This window comes from Ovis aries, chromosome 12 (assembly GCF_016772045.2).
Source record: "Ovis aries strain OAR_USU_Benz2616 breed Rambouillet chromosome 12, ARS-UI_Ramb_v3.0, whole genome shotgun sequence".
NCBI classification, from domain to species: Eukaryota; Metazoa; Chordata; class Mammalia; order Artiodactyla; family Bovidae; genus Ovis; species Ovis aries.
The window spans coordinates 2073977-2093174 of NC_056065.1; the positions used below are offsets into that span (position 1 = coordinate 2073977).

General features: G+C 49.0%; 1 protein-coding gene and 3 non-coding genes across 9 annotated transcripts in view; 1 reads left to right on the forward strand and 3 right to left on the reverse strand.

The window, feature by feature from the left end:
* PIK3C2B (phosphatidylinositol-4-phosphate 3-kinase catalytic subunit type 2 beta) overlaps nucleotides 1–11768 on the reverse strand; it is a 68691-nt gene extending 56923 nt beyond the window's left edge. For 3 of the 6 annotated variants that reach the window (XM_042256936.2, XM_042256933.2, XM_042256938.2), the window contains exon 1: nucleotides 11005–11378. The gene's annotated coding sequence lies outside the window, so the exon portion shown is untranslated. Of the gene's footprint in view, nucleotides 1–11004; nucleotides 11379–11542 lie in introns of those variants that run through there. The other 3 variants (XM_042256937.2, XM_042256934.2, XM_042256935.1) reach the window with 2 other exon arrangements.
* On the reverse strand, nucleotides 3968–4097 carry LOC114117366 (small nucleolar RNA SNORA3/SNORA45 family). The gene has a single exon (XR_003591069.1). It is a non-coding gene; the product is annotated as a small nucleolar RNA SNORA3/SNORA45 family (small nucleolar RNA).
* A 5461-nt stretch (nucleotides 11769–17229) lies between the features above and the next one.
* On the forward strand, nucleotides 17230–17302 carry TRNAK-UUU (transfer RNA lysine (anticodon UUU)). Its single transcript has one exon. It is a non-coding gene; the product is annotated as a tRNA-Lys (tRNA).
* Nucleotides 17303–17571: 269 nt separating this feature from the next.
* TRNAK-UUU (transfer RNA lysine (anticodon UUU)) lies at nucleotides 17572–17644 on the reverse strand. The gene has a single exon. It is a non-coding gene; the product is annotated as a tRNA-Lys (tRNA).
* Between the last annotated feature and the right edge of the window lie 1554 nt (nucleotides 17645–19198).

Below are 19198 nucleotides of genomic sequence, written 5' to 3' on the forward strand. Positions count from 1 at the left end.
CAGTTGTTTTCTGGTAGCACCTTTCCTGGACATCTGAAAGGCTATCTCCCGTCTCCATGACAGGATCCGCCTGTCTAATAGAAATGAGGCAAATGAGACCCACAAACGGTCAGTGCATTTGCCCCGGCTCTCACCGCAGAGCTGGGAAGGGCCCATGACCCAGTGTGGGGAGGCCACATGCTGCTGTTGGTCCTCGGGAACAAGCCTGCCCCAGCCCCACGCTCCTCCCCATGAGGACACGCTTGGCACTGATGATGGTCAGAGCCCAGGACGAGAAGGACCTGGGGGCTAGGTCCCCAGAACAAGTCCACAAAGTACAGAAAGGGAGCCAGCAGCCCCCACGCCATGGTGCCACCTGTGGGGAGGGGCAGGGCAACGGCTGGAAGCCCAAGCTGAGGAGCCAGCGGGCAAGCCAGGCTGTGTGGGCAGCTGACAGCCACCTGCTTGGCTCAGGGAAGGGTGAAAGGAAGTCGAGCAGAAAAAGACTGAGCCAGTCACCCATGGGAACCTCGGAGGAGTGAAGACCGGCCCCCCGCACTGTCCCCAGGGCAAGCTCCTTCCCGCCCTCTCGGCAGGGAGGCTCTGCACCTCCCTCCGCCAGCTCTGACCGCTGTCTCTCTGCCACCACAGTCCCTAACCCAGCAATCCTGATAGGCTGTCTGAGTATCTTCCATCAGTGCCCGTTCCCCAAATCAAGAAAGTCCCCAATAGACTGCAGACACCCCCAGGGGCCCAGAGCCACAGCAACCACACAAACTGCACACGTTTCCACCCCGCACACTCCCACCCACCACACACCCTCCGACTCACCCCCTCAGCAGCTCCCCGGGGGCAGAGGAAGCCGGCCTAGACATCTGAGGGGACAGTTCTAGGGCCGCTGGCAAAGAAGCCTAAGAAAAGCAGCAGGAAGTTGAACCCAAAGAAAAGGAAAGCGGGGCCCCTAAGTTCCAGGGCCCTTCCCTGTCCACATTCCAGGGTGCAGGGCCAGCCTGGGCCAGCCAGGAGAGCTCACAGGAGGGAGACGCCAGGGAAGGAGACCCCAGACACAGAGCCCCGGAGGGCCTTGGCCTAAACAAACCTGGTCAGCCTCCGCGGCGGCTGGTTGTCCCCTCAATCAATGGAGAACCCTGGGGTCCTCACAAACCAGGATGGGCAAGGGAAGGGGTGTCAGTTCCCAAGTGGCCCCCTTCTTTCAAACCGGAAACACACACACACCACACACAAAACACCACCAAACATCTGATACTGGTTTACTCAGGGGTGTCAGAGGGAAGTCTGCAGTTAAAAAGCAGAGTCCGAGGAGAGGGTGCTCAACCTAAGGGGATCTGGAAATGGAAAAGAAAATTGCGAGCGGCACCGGAAGCATGAGAAGGTGGAGGACACGGATCCCTGACACAGGCCTTGCCACTGCTCCCCCGGTCCCAGCTCCCGACCTCTCCAAGGCACAAGTTCCCCTAAGCGCTGTCCACGAGGCAGCCTGACCCTTTAAGTCACTGACCCCCTGATCCTCGGCCTTGGCTGTGGTTAGCCTGGCCTCACGCCGCAGCCATGAAGTCCCTCTCTCCTCTTCCTGGTAGCAGACCGGAAGGATATCCTGCCCCGGGTCAGCCAAGGACACAGAACCCAGGAGGAGACCAAGGGTTCCGATTCACCAAGGTCAAAGGGGAAACCCCACTGGGGATGCAGGGCCCTAAGAGGGAACTAGGAGATGAGCTCCTCCCCCAGAAGGCCTCCCAGTGTTCAGAATCTCCAAACCACAGGGAAGGGGACACCAGGGAGGGGGCTGGGAAGTGGGCAGAGGTCCTGACAGTGCCCACTCACAGGGGATTCCAGCCAGGACTCCTGTCCAGCTGGTCACCCCCTACCTACCCCTGCCACAGTGCAGGGGGTCCTACCCGTCCCACTTGACCCTTAGCGCTTCAAGAGCCATGAGTGCAGCTGGAGACGCTTTCCCTCCCGCTTTCTCTCTCCTCTTTCCACCCCAACTCAAGATCTTCAGAAACCTTCCCCAGTAAGCTGTTTCAAACTCGTCTTACTTCTTTTACGCTCTCAGTGTTTCCTAAACATTCTGATGCTGTGTACATGACATGACATTCGAATAGGGGCACAAGAACAACACCTTTGTCTTAGATGGTGTTACAACAACCATTCTGCATCTCTGCACGTGGAGGGGTCAAGATTTCTTTCCTAAGTAGGAAGTAACCTAGGCGGTGGGGGAGTAGAGGAGGAGTCCTGTCCGTTTTGGTGTTGCTCTGTACACGCCCTAATGCCTTTTTCCCATCTCCTCTGTCTGCAGGTCAGGAAGCAATAGTTAGAACTGGACATGGAACAACAGACTTGTTCCAAATAGGAAAAGGAGTACATCAAGGCTGTATACTGTCACCCTGCCTATTTAACTTACATGCAGAGTACATCATGAGAAATGCTGGGCTGCAAGAAGCACAAGCAGGAATCAAGATTGCCGGGAGAAATATCAATAACCTCAGATATGCAGATGACACCACCCTTATGGCAGAAAGTGAAGAGGAACTAAAAGCCTCTTGATGAAAGTGAAAGAGGAGAGTGAAAAAGTTGGCTTAAAGCTCAACGTTCAGAAAACTAAGATCATGGCTTCTGGTCCCATCACTTCATGGCAAATAGATGGGGAAACAGTGGAAACAGTGTCAGACTTTATTTTGGGGGGTTCCCAAATCACTGCAGATGGTGATTGCGGCCATGAAATTAAAAGACGCTTACTCCTTAGAAGGAAAGTTATGACCAACCTAGACAGCATATTCAAAAGCAGAGATATTACTTTGCCAACAAAGGTCCGTCTAGTCAAGGCTATGGTTTTTCCAGTGGTCATGTATGGACGTGAGAGTCGGACTGAGCGCCAAAAGAATTGATGCTTTTGAACTGTGGTGTTGGAGAAGACTCTTGAGAGTCCCTTGGACTTCAAGGAGATCCAACCAGTCCATCCTAAAGGAGATCAGTCCTGGGTGTTCATTGGAAGGACTGATGCTGAAGCTGAAACTCCAATACTTTGGCCACCTCATGCGAAGAGTTGACTCATTGGAAAAGACCCTGATGCTGGGAAGGATTGGGGGCAGGAGGAGAAGGGGACAACAGAGGATGAGATGGCTGGATGGCATCACCGACTCGATGGACATGAGTTTGAGTGAACTCCGGGAGTTGGTGATGGACAGGGAGGCCTGGCATGCTGCGATTCATGGGGTCACAAAGAGTTGGACACGACTGAGCAAGTGAACTGAACTGATGTCCCACTTTGCACAGGAAGTTCCAAGGGAGACAGAGGCCAAGGCTATACTCAGCATAGGGACTCAGCTGCCCACCTGGCTCAGTGAGGCACACTCACATCCCACCAGCCCCACCGTCATTGGGCCCTTGCCCATGTGTCCGTCACCCAGGGTCTACAACAGGGTAGCAACAGTCAGAGGCTGTCCTCAGCAGAGATTACCTGCATGCCTGCAGCTGGATGAGAGAAGCCAGAACGTGGCTATACGTGCAGGCTCAATGGAGCTAACCATCCATAGCTACCTTGCTGAAACACCATTTCAATGCATGTAAACATCATCACAAATCTGTCAAATTAGTACCCCAAGGATATGTCCACTGTCCTGCCTGGAGTGAGGTTATCACACTTTATTCTGGTGAAAACAAAGCGAAGGTGGGGGGCGGTGTACTAGGGGTTGACAGAGAGGAAGGCTAAGTGAACATGTGCGTCACGTTTGCACGCTAAGTCGCTTCAGTCGTGTCCGACTCTGTGCAACCCTACGGACTGTAGCCTGTCAGGCTCCTCTGTCATAGGATTCTCTAGGCAAGAGTACTGGAGTGGGTTTCCATGCCCTCCTTCAGGACCTGACAGCTTCTACACACTCCTATAATACAGGGCTCCTGAACAAATAGCTATTACCATCTCCCTAAGTTGTGGGCACTAATGGACCTAACAGTTGTGTAACCATCTGATGCATGTAACTAACCTGGTGACTGACTATACCATAAGAGTCACAGTCAGTGAATAAGGTCAGCAGTTACTCTTCAAGGACTCCAGCACACTAAGGCGACGGCTGATACCCAAGTGTGACCCTAGCCTCGATGAGTGAACCTAAGTATCAAAGAAATAGAAGGAAGGAAACAGATCTTTCCCCCACCCCCACCCTATCTGGCATTCTGCGCCAGGTATTGTCTTGTTTCATCCTTATAACAATCCTTAAATGTTTATATTATTATCCTTACTTTGTGAAAACAGGAAAGGAATTGAGTAATTTGCCCAAGGTCACACAAGTAGTAAAAGAGACTGAGTCAAATGATTATAAATCAATTATATGTCAATAAGCAAATAAGAAAATAAAATTTAAAATAAATAAGTAAAGGCTAAACTGAATCTTGTTTGAGGCCAAAATTGTTTGAGGTCTTTTTCCCATTCTTCAGGGCCCCACGCTCTCCCACAAACTGTCACTCATGCGCGTGGCCTCTGGGACACGCCTTTGCTCACGCGAGCGGCCTCTGGAACATTTCTTCACTCACGCGAGTGCACTCTGGAAAACTCCTTGGCTCACGTGAATGCCCTCTGGAACACGCGAGTGCCCTCTGGAACACGCCTTCCCTCACCTGAGCGCTCCCTGGAGCACTCCTCCGCTCACACGAACATCCTCTGGAGCACCCCTTCGCTCAGGCGAGCGCCCTCTAGAACACTCTGGCTTGCCCGACCTGCTCTTATGTTAGAGCCGTCTTTCATCTCCTATGACTGAAAGTGACTCTGCTCTCTTTCAAATGTCTGTAAAAATTTTAATGCATCCCACTGTATTTATATTGTTTGGTATTACCCTACTGGTGATTAGAATAAAGATAACTTATCCATGTAGGTGGGGCTTCCCTGGTGGTACAACGGTAAAGAATCCGCCTGCTAATACAGGCGACGTGGGTTTGATCCCTCCGCCAGGAAGATACCCTGGAGTTGGAAACGGCAACCCATTCCAGTATTCATGCCTGGGAAATCCTACAGTCCATGGGGTCGCACGAGTTAGACACGACTTAGCTACTAAAAACAACAAAAACAAACATCCATGTATGTGGTTTATAACTACAAAGCACTTTATAAATATAAGCCCATTAATCTTAGGGAAAAAATGACCTCCTGTTTGTCTTCGTCTTCCCCACAATACTCAATACAACACTTTACACACAGGACAGAGTTGTTAAACACTGTGTTCTGAGGGTGCTCTGACCAGTCTAGCGAAGAATGAACACTTTCCTGTTGTAGCATCAGGGATTCTGAAGCTAGATAAGGCAGGCAAAATAGTAATTGATTTTTCCAGGTTGTAATTGATTGTAGTCAATTGTAACTGATTCCAGGTAGCATTTATTAGGTTCTCAGAATTCGTGCCCCCCAAAATATTAAGTACTCTAGTCTTAGTTTCTATACTTTTTTAAGAAATGCTGCCTTGGGGCAACCATAGGACAACTGACTCATACTGAGCTTACAGAATTAACTCCTACATGAAGCTCATCTGTTCACTTGAGTTTTATGGAGTATAGTGTGGTTACCCCAAGATCAGGGACCATGTTGAACTCAAGTGCATATTCTGAGGGTTTAGCACCTGCTACTGGAAGATGATAAAGAAGCTGACCGCCACCATCTGCTGAGTCCTCGCCATTCATCAGCTCCTACTCCCAGTGATTCATTTTGTCTTCTTCCCTGCTGTGCACTCAGGTCCACCATGTGCATTCAATGCATAATGGGTGATGGATGAGCAAAAGATAAAATGCAAGCTCCTCCAGTGCTGCTGCTGCTGCTAAGTCGCTCCAGTCGTGTCCGACTCTGTGCGACCCCATAGACGGCAGCCCACCAGGCTCCCCCGTCCCTGGGATTCTCCAGGCAAGAACACTGGAGTGGGTTGCCATTTCCTTCTCCAATGCATGAAAGTGAAAAGTGAAAGGGAAGTTGCTCAGTCATGTCCGACTCTTCGCGACCGCATGGACTGCAGCCCACCAGGCTCCTCCATCCGTGGGATTTTCCAGGCAAGAGTCCTGGCCAAATTAAACTACACTTCCGTTACCTCGTTCACCACTTGTTTCACTCCCCGTTCCATCCCAGCACCTACTGATTGAAGTTCAGATCTCAGCTAACATTTCATTTCCACCAGGAATTCTGACCCCTCTAAATGCCTCATTTATGAATTCTTTAAGCATCCCATACTACAGCCTACTCACTTGTCTGTGTTCTCCACCCGGCAGTAAGTTCTGGAAGGCTGTGGGTGCTAGCCACTGAAAGCACCCAAAATCATTAACATGCACTCAAAAAACATCTGCGAATGAACAGATGCGCTCTTTTTAAACATTAACTGACAAGCTTTCTTCCCTCTGTGATCACGTCTTCTTCCACAGATGGCTTTAAGAAGAACACTTGTTGCTGTCACCTGACTTTTGAGGAAGCCCCGTCTCATTCAGAGCCTGGGCCTCATTGACATTTTTTCCTCACAGGTGCCTCCAGTGCAGCATAGAAAGAATCCAGGGTCTAAAGGTATCTTGACCTACATTCAAACTCTGGCTCTTTTCTCATTAGTTGTACAACCTTAATCTTGGTTTGAATCTAAACCTGAGCTGAACCTCAGGTCTCTCATCTGCAAAGGAGGATGAGACAATTTCATCGTCTATTTCCTCCAAGGATTGCAGTGGGGGTGGGAATTAAGATAAGGTTTGAAAAGCTACAGGAAGACAGACACTCAGCGCTGGAGGCTATTCTTTTTTATCATGCTTTGCTTGGTATTTGTATCATTCCTTGCTTGGTATTTGAACTTTTTCTCAAATGGCTCCTTTTTGCCTTCCTTGTTTGGACCGTCTACAATAGCATAACCAAAATTGCACTCCAGAGAACTGACAACCCTTTGGAGCCACCCTTTCAAAATCTCTTGTCAGGGAACTATATCCATCTTTTCTCTTAATTAAAAAAAAGGAAAAAAAATGTCTTCCTGAATTCTAAAGTATAAATCTGACGTCCTAGTTATAATACTTTGGGGGAAAACACAGTTGCCTTCTCCCAGGTGCCCGTAATATCCAACTTGCAAACAGTCTCCCCATTTTGGGTCAGAATTAAATAAGTCCTCCAGTGTTCCTCGTACTTTAACTTCTTTTACCCTTTGGAAGACACTTGAAGGTGACAAGGCAGGGGTGGGACAGACCCTCGGGGCCCTCAGAGGAGGCTGGGCTCCATTAATCACTCCAGTCTGGGCTCTAGGTTAATTTGGACCTAAGATGAGAAGAGCTCATATCTGTTTCTTCACCTGGCAAGACAGATTGTACTATTTCCTCAAAATGGAATCTCCTTGGCCCTCTCTTCCTTTCCCCTCACCCTGTGCCTCTGGTCTGCTGTCAAGGGTACTAAGTAGACTAAGACAGAAAGAGAGGAAACCTTGGCAGGAGAGGATGCCTCCATGCAAGCTTATTCCTGGTGGGCCTGGGGAACCAGAGTGAGTGAGCAGCTCTCAGGAAGGGCACCCACCTCCACAGTGGGGAGGTGCAGAAATAGAAGCTAACCTCTAAGACAGGATCCACGGGCTGAGATTTGGAATGAGCCATAAAACATCGTGGGAGAAAAACCAAGGAGAAAAGGACCCACTGCCCAGGAAACTAGTCTCGCAGTGACTGGGGTTGGCTGAGGTTAGGAGAGAAAGGTCCAGCATAGAGGGTGTCGAACACTGTTTTCAAGAAAGAAGAGTGGCAGGTGCGGAAGTTAAGGAGGAAGGAAAAAAGTTTCCAAAGAGGCAAATGATTTTTGGCCTCTTGTTGAAACACTATGGAGCCTCTGCTAGGTGAGACTTCCTACAGGAAGTTCTCAAGAAGAGGAAGGACAAGTTGCTAAAGATCCCTTGTCACAGATTTTATATTCTGCCCCAAGACTATTGGGACTGCTCTCCTCTTCCTCCTCCATACCTTGCGGGCTTCTTCTCCAAAGCTCAAAAGGTGTTCTGTGTCGTTAATCTCTTTAACACTATGGAGATTTGAGGACAGTGAATTCCATCACCGATATCCTGAGAGAAGAGAATTTTCCAGCAATGATAGGGTCAACTGATAGGTACATTCCAAAGTGCTAAAGGACAGGTCCTTTCATTGGTAGTAAAATGATCTGTGCAACAAGTTCCAGCATTGTTAAAAATCGCGTGACCTTGGAAGAGTCATTTCTTTGCAGAGAAATGACTTTCCAATTCTAAAACTATATGTGATCCTAGGAAATGCAAGAATTAAGGAGGTGCTATGCTGGACTAGGGCTGGGTGGAAGAAATCTGTCCCCCAGGATCTCTGTCCTTGAGAAGTGAGTTATCTAAGGTATATCCCAGTCTGATAACATCTCACTGGCATTCAAATCAAGGAGTCCAGTATAAATGAATTCGGTAATTCTGCTGCTCCTTTCCCAGGACCCAACATCTCCCTGAGAGGGGCACCCAAGTTATGAGCACAGGGTCTGGAGAGGGAATGCCCGCTTTGAATCTCTCCTCTGTCATTGACTAGCCAGCTGACATCAGTAAGTGTCAGCTACAATATTATTTGCCAGCTCAGTACTACCCTATAGATGGCAGTCAGCCTTTGGGGGTGTATATATCCCCGAGTCCCTAGAAATATCATTAAGTAGACTTTCCTTCTCTCCCAGGTCCCATTCTAGCAACCCTGTTTAAAGAGAAATACCCGAAGAACAGTCACCTGGGCATTGTCACATTACTTTCCCTTAGCCAGAAAGCAAAGTTTCCAGAACATTGTCTGTTTCATATGCCTTTCCTCTCACCCCTCTCCCCCATCCCCACCAGCTTTCCCTCTCTCACTAGTGAGACTAAGCTCAGGATGTAAACCTACTTTTGTATAGCACTCTGCAGTTTTCAGTGCTTTTGCATACATGACTTTATTCAGTTCATGGTAAGCAGTGTTTTTCATTCTTAATCCTATGAGCCAAAGGTATTTCCCCCCATTTTATAGATATGCAAACTGAGTCTTAGGTTCATGAGTTGTTCATACTCACACAGCTAGGAAGCCAGGCCTCCTGACACTGAACCCACCCACTGCTTCTCTACTAGTCCGCACTATCACACCCAAGTTCACATCCTGGGAGCATGAGGAGCCTCAAGTTTATGGCCAGTTACAAGTTCCCCCAAAGGGAACAGAGGTCCCTCATTTTTATTCCTGTTGGCCAGCAGGGCTGTGCAGGCTGAATGACCATACACACAAGATACTTGCACAATGTCAGGCCTTGGTGGGGTGGAGAAATCAGGGAGAGGAGACCTAAGGCCCCCAAGAATGTGGGATATCTGCGAGAGCATCGTTACATCCTGGCCAAGTACGCAGGTATTCCAAGTCACTGGACAATCCAAAGTAGCACTCCAGGGAAAGGCCTGAGGACCCAGATAAGCGGAGCCTCCCTCACCAGTCTTTCCAGGAAGAGGGAAATGGACTAGCTCCCTTCTGGCCAGGGCTGAGAGTTTGGTCAGAGTCAGACACACACACCCATGCACACTCAGCAGTAAATTCAGAGCCGTGGAAGTCAAACCTTGGGCTCACCCAAAGGCCAAAGGGGAGGCAGCCACAGCTTCAGTCCAGGGCTCCGGCTCCAAGCCACCACCTCCTCAGCCACTGGCTGCCAGGCAGGGCTATAAAATGGGACTCGACTTAATTTTTCCATGGACACAACCCCAGAGGGGACCGCCAGGCTCTGGAGGAGCTGCAATTCTGAAGCCTCATAACTTCTGTGTTCTGGGATGCACAGCTGGAGAGCGAGAGGGGGGAGTATAGAGGGATCAGGTTTGCCACCCCCTGGACCATTTCTTTTCCAGTATCTTCCTGGGGCCTTGTGTGGCAAGAGAAGTTTTCATTCAGCGGCTGATACAGGGTTGGAATTCAGTGCAAATTACTTACATCTGCTTGGCCACAACCCATACAGTCAGGTAGTTTAGACAGAGAAGGAGGGGCATGTTGGCCCACTTCTGGAAGCCTGGGTAGTTGTGTGCTAAGGAATCTGGTGCCACGCTGGGACCAGCCACCCAGGGTACAAAATTCTCTAAAAGAACCGAGAAAAAAACATCAGGGCAGCAGAGACAATAGAGATTCCATCGCAGCCAGGCTGGAGGGACTGGGAAGCCATAAAGACCCCACAAGGGGGTGGAGACCAAGAGAAAGAAGGTCGGCCTGAAGAGCCGGAGCAATGGCAGGGTCTTCACTCGCGCCCCGCGGCCAACCAGGGTGTGTGCGCTAACCTCACATGTTAGTAACCTCTTCTCACAACCCGGGAGCCTGCCGAGCCCCTGGGCTTCCCACCCCACCCCACCCGGCCTTGGCAGGCTCCCCGGGGCTTCCTGCTGCTGCGATTGTGCCCCAACATCAAAGCCACCGCTGTCGGGAGCTGAAAACCAGAGACAAGTACAGGCCGGGGGAGCTGCGCCTCCCTCCAAGGACCTGGAACTCCGGCATGAAGGCCCCTCTCCCTCTCCCAAGCTTTCCCCTTTTGCTGCAGTATCCTTATAAGGCAGAAGCCCATTTTCCTATCTGCCCGCATGAAAAAAAATGTATATCTATTATATATTCCCTAGGCTAGATGCTGACTTTTCACCTACCGCAAGAGAAAGCACCACCCCACCACTCTCACTCCAGGGCAGGTTTTGCCTTTTATTTTCTCATCTTAAGCAAACCAAAACACCAAAACCATTGGCTGATTCAGGGCGCCTTGCCGCTGGGAGCCAGGAAGTGTGTTTAGAGGGAAAGGGGTGGGGAAGAGGGCGTCCGGGGTCCGAGACACTCGGAGACCCCAGGAGCAGGGAGGCGGCGGGGCCGCCCGCTCGGGTGCGGGGCCCGGGGCTCGGCGCCCACCGCCCACACGGCCCGCGCCCCGGGAACCCTCGGCTCCTTCCATTGTTGAACCTCGCAGCTGCCATGCTGCAGGGAGAGCCCCCGACCTCGGTCCGCCCCACTCGGCGGGTGATCCGCAGACGCGGGCCGGGTCGCCCGGCCGGGTGCGCGCCTTACCTGCGCCCACTGCGGCTTCCTGCGGTCGTGCGCTCGGAGACCCGGGCTGCCGGCTCCCTGCGGCTCCGGCGGCGCACCGCCTCCTCCGGGCCGCTCCCTCTCGGGCAGCACGCGGCGGGCGCCGGGCCCGGGGCGGCGGGGAGGCAGAAGGGGCGCGAGGACCGGCCAGGGAGTCGGCTCAGCGGAGGGCGTGCGCGAGCCCGCGGGGCCCGGCGGGCCCGGGGGAGACAATAGCGGCAGCCGCGGGCGAGCGCGGGGAAGCCATCTCCCGGAGACCCCGCGCACTGCACGGCGGCGGAGGCTCGGCCGGACGCGGGCAGGGCGGGCAGCCGCAGGCCGCGGCCCCAGCCCGCAGCGCCCGGAGCGCGGAGGAGGGCGGGCCCCGAGCCCGGCCGCCTGCCCCTCCCGCTCGGCTCCCCGCCTCCCCGGCCTTTGCGCTCGGGGAGGGAAAAGCAAGGCGTCGAGTCGTGCTTCGGCAACCCAGGGGCCGAGATCTCCACTCCCCACTCGCGTGAGGGTGTTTGCAGATGGTCGTTACCTTCCCCTGCTGGGACCCCTTTGCTGTGTGCCGGACGAATGCCCGATCATTCTACTGGAAATGACAGAGTTTTGAGGTCCGGGTATGGGTGGATGGAATTTCCTCCCCCCCATCATTAACAGACCGATGCTCGAGAGAGTCCCTACCTTGAGGTCGGAAGAGATGGCGGGGGAAGCTGCCTCTGCCTTTTGCACTTTTCTGCTTCATCGGTTTTTCGGTTCGCCCTAGTGGGTCGTGTGACCCGAGCCCCGTTAAATAGCAGTCTACAACCTGCGGGGGAAGGGTGGTGGTTGATCCTCCAGCCCAACCAGAGCAAGGGGAAAATCTTTCATACATTACGTTCTATTTAAAATTTTGACTCAGTACCTTTGTTTGAGCGGTGGTCTCTAGAAGAATTTTCCGAAGGGCTCCACCCAAAGATACCCATATAGTTGGCCAGCACCTCATTTGCATTCGGTTTGCATAATAACGATGCTCTCTGATCTCAAAGTGTGTTTTCCTCAAAACTTGAGTCTTGCTCTCCACCAGGATCCTCCTTGTTTCTTCCTTGCCAGACTACGCTCAGCACCTGGTTCTCAGCGTCCCTCCCCTGCCCCTTCAGGTGTCTAGGGCTCAGTACACCCAGCCTGAGGTCAGAGGCCCAGGACTCCCCTGCCAGGGTTCTCAGGGAAACATCTGCAAACCCGTGCCTTCTCTGGTCTCAAAGAAATGTTTGTTAAAATGCTACTCTTACAGTCTGTTTGGGGTTCACTGGAGTTTTGTGGGTTTGTTTTTTTTTTTTTAAGAGTGTCAGAAAGGCCTTTTAAAAAAGATAAGGGCGTTTTAAAATTTCCTAAATGGAAGAGACTTTAGAGCTCAAAGGAGGATAACTATTTTGGGGAAGGAAATTTGAATAACCAGATGAAGTCCTATGTAGAGGGAGAAAGCAATGTAAGAAGTGAGATTATGATTTGGAGGTACCTCTTGGGATATTGTTTTGTTCTCATATAAGGTGAAATCTGGGCCAGTGCAAAGAACCATTAATTGCAGGTAACCTTGAGTGAGACAATGGGAGAAGAAGCTCATGAAAAGAGAAGGGGCAAAGGCTCGTGTTTGTTTTCTGCTCACTGCACCGTGGCCTTGGGTAGTGCACTTCACCCTCTGAGCATCAATAGTTCTATTGGCTTTGTTTCCCACTCAAGCCTGTTGTGACGATCAAAGGAAAGAATGTGATGGACCATTTTGATGACCACAGCCTGTGTGTTCTATACATGTAACGTATATATGACACTATTCCTAATGCTCAAGAGCCTCAGCGGATAAAAACATGCATTCATTCACTCATTCACTGCGTGATCACAACACACATTTATGACTGCTTGCTATGTGCCTGTCATCAGGCTAAGCTCAGAAGCCTGAGAGGACACAGTAGTGTGGAGCCATCAGTGGTCCAGGGTTGCTGGAGTGGACAGTCTTCACTGAAGAGCTAACAGGATATAGGCCTGCCCGAGTTGCTGGGATCATATTGAAGGCTTCTTAATGCATCTTGGTAGGGAGAAAATTCTGTATTATAAGAGAAACCAGGGCATGTCAAAAAGTTTAGGTTTAGCCCGGCACGCCACAGAGCACCCAGGGTGCAGACTGGGAGTGCTGTGATCGGTGATGCGGCCTGTTACAGGAGGGTTTGGAATACATACTGATGTCTTCTGTTTGCCCCTGCAGATCCACTCTGGGCCCTCTGGTTTCCTAGAAGCGGTGGGCCAGTGGGGAGCCTTCTCAGAAGAGCGGGAGGAGGGAGGTCAAGAGGTCTGGACATTTCTTCCTTGGGCTCCTTCTCTTTGGGGTTACTGTGAGCTGGCTGCCATGCTCGACAAAGCTTCCTCCAGGTGTTTCCCCTTCCCTCTCCCTTTCCCTCCTCTCTCTTCATTTAGAGAATCGCTCACTACCTTCCTTCGACTTTCAGGCCAAGAAGTGGAAACTCCCTTTTCTGCTGGCCCGGGGGACTGCACACTGTTTCTTTTGGCTTTCTATACCCTGCTGGCTCTTCGTAAGTTGTTCCTTCAAATTGGAGTGTGCCATTTGCACACTTAGGAGTACCAGCTGGGAACTCACGGGAGGCATGGCTGCATTCAGGGCGCAAGAGCAGAGAATCTCAAAGCAGGGGCAGAAGTATGGGATGGGAGGGAAGGACAGATACAAGAGAGTCAGGCAGTCGAGTCAGTAATGCTTGGTACTGTACTGAATGTAAGGATCATCAGTGAGGGGTAGAGTGTGGAACTACTCCCCACCTGATGCCTTAATTGGGGGCAGGTGGTGCCATTTACTAAGTGAGGGACTGTAGTAAGACAGGGCCCAGGTATTGGGGGTGCAATCATGACTCTGATCTTGGACATTAAATCAAATTTGGACTTGCAGTGTCTCTGGAATGTTCAGGTGGGGATGTCTAGTAGACTTTAGATTTATGAAACTAAATTGAAGTAGAAACTAAAGTAGAGGCATGGACAAGTGGTTTCAATTTTGGACTCTTCCATTCGTAGATGATAAACAAGTTACATATGTGACATCACCCAGGTGTGGGCAAATAGAGGAAGGAAGAGGCCTGAATGGCAGGAAGAGCTGAGATGCCAGAGTGTCAGCAAGGAGGAGGAGAGAAAGTGTTAGGAAAGAGGGATGGGAACACAAGTGCGGCTGAGACATCCAGGGGGCAGGGCTGGAAATGCCTTTTGGATTGACAAGAAGTCAGTGAATTCTGGATGCTAGAGGGGTTTCTTGAGTTGTTAGCCTTTCTGTCGTAGAGAGCAGGGCGGTGGGAGAGAGCTTGAAAAGCCCACCAGAAACCCAGGCTGCTCTCAGTTTGGAGTTATTGGGCCAAAAACACAAAATGAAACTTTTCAGAACAACTCCTCTGTACCATGCATCTCTGCACCTTATGATGGTGTCAACTCAAAGACTCTGTGCAGTGATGGTGAAGCATTGGGTCTCTGAGTAGGCACGTTAGGCATTGGTTTAGGGACCCATTTCTTCATCCACAACTTTCCTAGCGCTGATACAGATGGAAATTTTCAAAGACCAATGAGACTGATGAGCAGAAGAGCAAAGAGCATGTGTTTAATAATTAGTGGGGAAATTTCAGTTTGAGAAGGTGGGGAGGTGGGGGCCACAAATCTAGAAACTGTGAGTTTAGACTGCCCTCCAGTGGGAGAATTAAGTTCAGCAGTCAACGTGAGAGAAGCTTGGCAGCACTCCAGGAAGATTTCATGCTTAAAAAGGAGAAAGCTCTACTGATGGTATTTTGTAACCCAATATAGAAAAAGCAGATTCAGTTCATGCTACTTCAGATGGAACTTTACAATGTTAACAAGCCAAACTTTCAATTTGACTTGCAAACTTTGCTGTTGCCTATATGATAAAATTATTCTCCTCTAGCCTGAAATAAATCCCGTCAGCTGTCTCCAATCCCACACTTTCCCTGTCTACCTCCCTTTATTACAGCCAGATTAATTTATTCACCATCCCCAAAACACAATTTTCAGTTCTCATTTTCCTTCCAGACTTATTGTTTCCTTCCCACTGTGCCTATCTCGTTGCTGTGGAAATAGTAGGTGCTCAATAAGCAATTCATGAGTTAGTCTATTTAAACAGCTGGTTTATTTTCCTGGAGGAAAGGCAATACGATGCAATGAATGAAGCCATTGGGCAGGAAAAAAAAAAAAAAACTTTATTTTTGCTTCTTGAGGGACACTGGACAGCTACTATTTCCCTTCCTTAAAAAAAAAAAAAGAAGTTAGGTAATACATTTTCACATCTCATTCAAACAGAGCAAAAAGTTTTTCCTTATTTCACACATGAGTGCTCAAGAAATATCTGAACAGATAAATGTCTGTCTGGCTCACTACAGTTTCCCCTGCATACCTCTGACAGTTAACTTGTTGAAACTTAACTTTCTGTTAAGTTTCCTGTTTTCCTTGCTGAAAACTGAAGGACCCCTTGCCCTCATCTTGTACACCCTTTCTGCTCATTCTCATCTCCTGCCTCTTCTTGTACTTGAATTCTTATTACAGCATTTATTACTTTGTTCAAATTAATTGCTTAAATGTCTGCCTCCTTTCCTAGACTGTGAACAGGATCCAGGTCCTATATATCTCTGACTTTCATCGCAGAACCTAAGCCGTAATATCCATAGATGATCAATAAATGTTTGTACAATTACATTATTCCTTCCTGTTGCGTTTTGAGTCTTCCTTCTAATCTTATTCCCCGCAGAAAAAGTAAGAAGAGCGGTAAAAATTTTAGATTTAGAAAGTGTCTTACAGGTCGTCAACTTCCCTCGTTTTATGGATGTGGAAACTCAGGCCTGTTTAGGATCACACGGTTCTTTGGCCTTTGTTTTTAAAGAATCAGGCAATTGTAGGAAACAAACTTCTGCAACTGAGGCTGGGCAATTTTGTTCATTGTGTCAGAAGCCTCAGGTTCCCAGAAACAAAAACGCACTCCCTTATCACTCTTGAAATTTCATAATCCTGTTTTCCTCACCCTATGCATCACAGTTGATGAAGGTGATTTTAGGAAAAGCCAGGCTGATCTGGAGATTTTTATTCTTAATAATTTATGTTGCTTTGACTGGTACACACTAATACTGCTTTAGAAGGATTCACCTTAGGAGTCTGATTTGAAAACTGCAACTTGTCTGGAAGAGGGAGAAAGGGAAAAATTCAATCAAAATCTGAATTAAAGGTCTAAACTCCCTTTCTCTCAATCTATATTCAGATCCACCTTTCCACAGCCACTTCTCTTTTCCTGTGTTGCTGCTGCTGCTGCTAAGTTGCTTCAGTCGTGTCCGACTCTGTGCAACCCCATAGACAGCAGCCCACCAGGCTCCCCCGTCCCTGGAATTCTCCAGGCAAGAACACTGGAGTGGGTTGCCATTTCCTTCTCCAATGCGTGAAAGTGAAAAGTGAGAGTGAAGTCGCTCAGTCCTGTCCGACTCTTAGCGACCCCATGGACTGCAGCCTACCAGGCTTCTCCGCCCCTGGGATCTTCCAGGCAAGAGTACTGGAGTGGGGTGCCATTGCCTTCTCCTCTATTTATAAGTCAAATGTATCTTTCCTTCTTTTGTGCTAAGGAATGCCTATTTAACAGCTATATCATCAAGTGAATGGAAATACACTGTTCTTTAAAAAATATGGGGAAAATACTGTAATCTGGCTTAGTAGAATGTAACCAAAATTAAGAGGCCCTGTTCATTAAAAATATGGGGAAAATACTGTAACCTGGTTCAGTAGATATAACTGACATTCAGAGGTCCTATTGTTCATTAAAAATATAGGGAAAATCACTGAAACCTGGTTCCGCAGAGTATAACCCAGATTCAGAGGCCCTATCAGGGAAGCAGTATACTGAAGACAGAAGTGTAGTAAAAAGAGGTTGCAGCTGCCTGAATTTTTAATGTTCGTCTCCGTTGCCCATTTTTCTGTAACTTACTACCACGTAATTTTAGAGAGCTTAGTGAATATTGGAAATTCATCAGACATGAAATATGAAGGAACTGGCAGAAATATGGACTAAGTGAATGGAGAAAACCACAGAGAAATGAATGTTTGTGTTTCCTTATCTTACTGGAAAAAATAATACTAATTACAATTTAGATTTGAGAGCCAATTTATTAGAATATCATCAAGTAAACAGAAAAGAAAGTGCTTTTTGAGAGAGCCCGGATAGCTCAGTCGGTAGAGCATCAGACTTTTAATCTGAGGGTCCAGGGTTCAAGTCCCTGTTCGGGCGCCTTCTAATTTTTCGAAAATTCCAAGGTTTGCTTAGTTGCTAAGTCGACTTCTACCTTAAGTGGTATCAATTTTATTTTTCATTGATTTCGGAGTATGATAGATAAACGTACAGTCAGGGAAGAATGAAAAGCGGCTACGCAAAATGACTCAATTTCTTGGTGAGTGCGGAGGTTTTGCACTGTGATGTCCTGCCCGGGAGGAATTTTTTTCCTTCAGATTTCTAAAAACTGGGGAAGAAAACAAAACAGAAGGTGAAGAAAATCGGAGCGCCCGAACAGGGACTTGAACCCTGGACCCTCAGATTAAAAGTCTGATGCTCTACCGACTGAGCTATCCGGGCTCTCACGGACGCACGGCGCTCCCGCGGTGTCTTACCTAAGGACGCAGGCGCCGCGCGCCCGCCGCCCCCTGCCGGCGTTTCGCGAAGCTGCGGTGAACCCGACGGAGCCCTGGGTTCGCGCGCCACGGAAAAGAGAACGCGATCGCCGACCTTCCACCAGCACTACCGGTTAGCTCAGGATTGCGAGACTCCTCTGTGCCCGATAACCACTACTAGGTAATCATAATGATTAGATAATCTCTCTGGCAAGTCTAGGATGACCAGAACGGTTAAGTAGGCCACTTTCGAAGAGCTGTAGTGACATAAGATTTATTACACTCTTGATAAAAGGGTGGGTATCGAAAACGTTCCCGACAATTAAAAAAACAACAACAGAAAAAAACTGGAAGAGAATGCAGACACGCTGCTGTGAAGCTGCTGAGCTGAGCTGTGTAGCGTGGAGCGGGAGAAAGGACCCCGCAGAGGGCTGGTGGGATTGCCCTGCGCGTCCCGTCAGGGGGTCCGAGTCATGGTTTTCCGTGACACAAACCCCAGGGGCCTTCCAGCCAGAAATCCCGGGAAACCAGAGTGGAAAGCTGAACACGCCAGCGGCGAGACATCTCGTCGATCTTGGCATCGGAGGCTCTTCTCTTCCGCAGCCGCCAGTGCTCTGAGCGCTGCCCTCTGCCACAGGGCTGGCGTGGCGGATTAACCCTCCGTGGGGCGTAGAGCGGGACCTCCAAGGGTTTTCCTTAGCTGACGTTGCTTTCCCTTAATTCCAACTGCTTTAAGTGATTGCCCTGGTCCAGCAATTCCACTCTCAGGAATTCGTCCTGAAGAAATAATCAGGGATGTCCAAAAAGACTTGATTACAAGAGAGAAAAGAACATCAAGGCATTTTAACTGGAAAAAAACTGTCTATGACATAAATGGCTATATAAATTATGGTATGGCCTATTAAGAATGAGCGACTTCACTTTCCCTTTTCACTATCATGCACTGGAGAAGGAAACGGCAACCCACTCCAGTGTTCTTGCCTGGAGAATCCCAGGGACGGGGGGGCTTGGTGGGCTGCCATCTCTGGGGTCGCACAGAGTCGGACACGACTGAGGTGACTTAGCAGCAGCTATTAAGAATGATATGTAGCCATTAATAATCATGTAAAAGAACACAATCTGGGAATAATTGTAAGATAGTGTTAGGCTATATTTCAAATTTAAAGATTAAGCAACAAAGATATATTGTACAGCACAGAAAATTACAGCCATTACTTTGTAATAACTTTCAATAGCAGTATCTCTAAACACACTGAATCACAATGCTGTTCATCTGAAACTAATATAATATTGTATATCAACTATACTTCAACTTGAAACTTTCTAAAGGATGCATGTAAGTACCTTCAAAAATTGAAAGGATCCATAAAGCCTGGGTGCTGAAGTTAGGTGCCCCTTTTTGAAACCTTACTACCTTGTGTGACCTAGAGTAAACTATTTCTCTGTCTCAGGACAATAAAATGATTGCAAGAATTAAATAAGATTGTTTCTGTAAATTGCTTAGAATAGTGTCTGACGT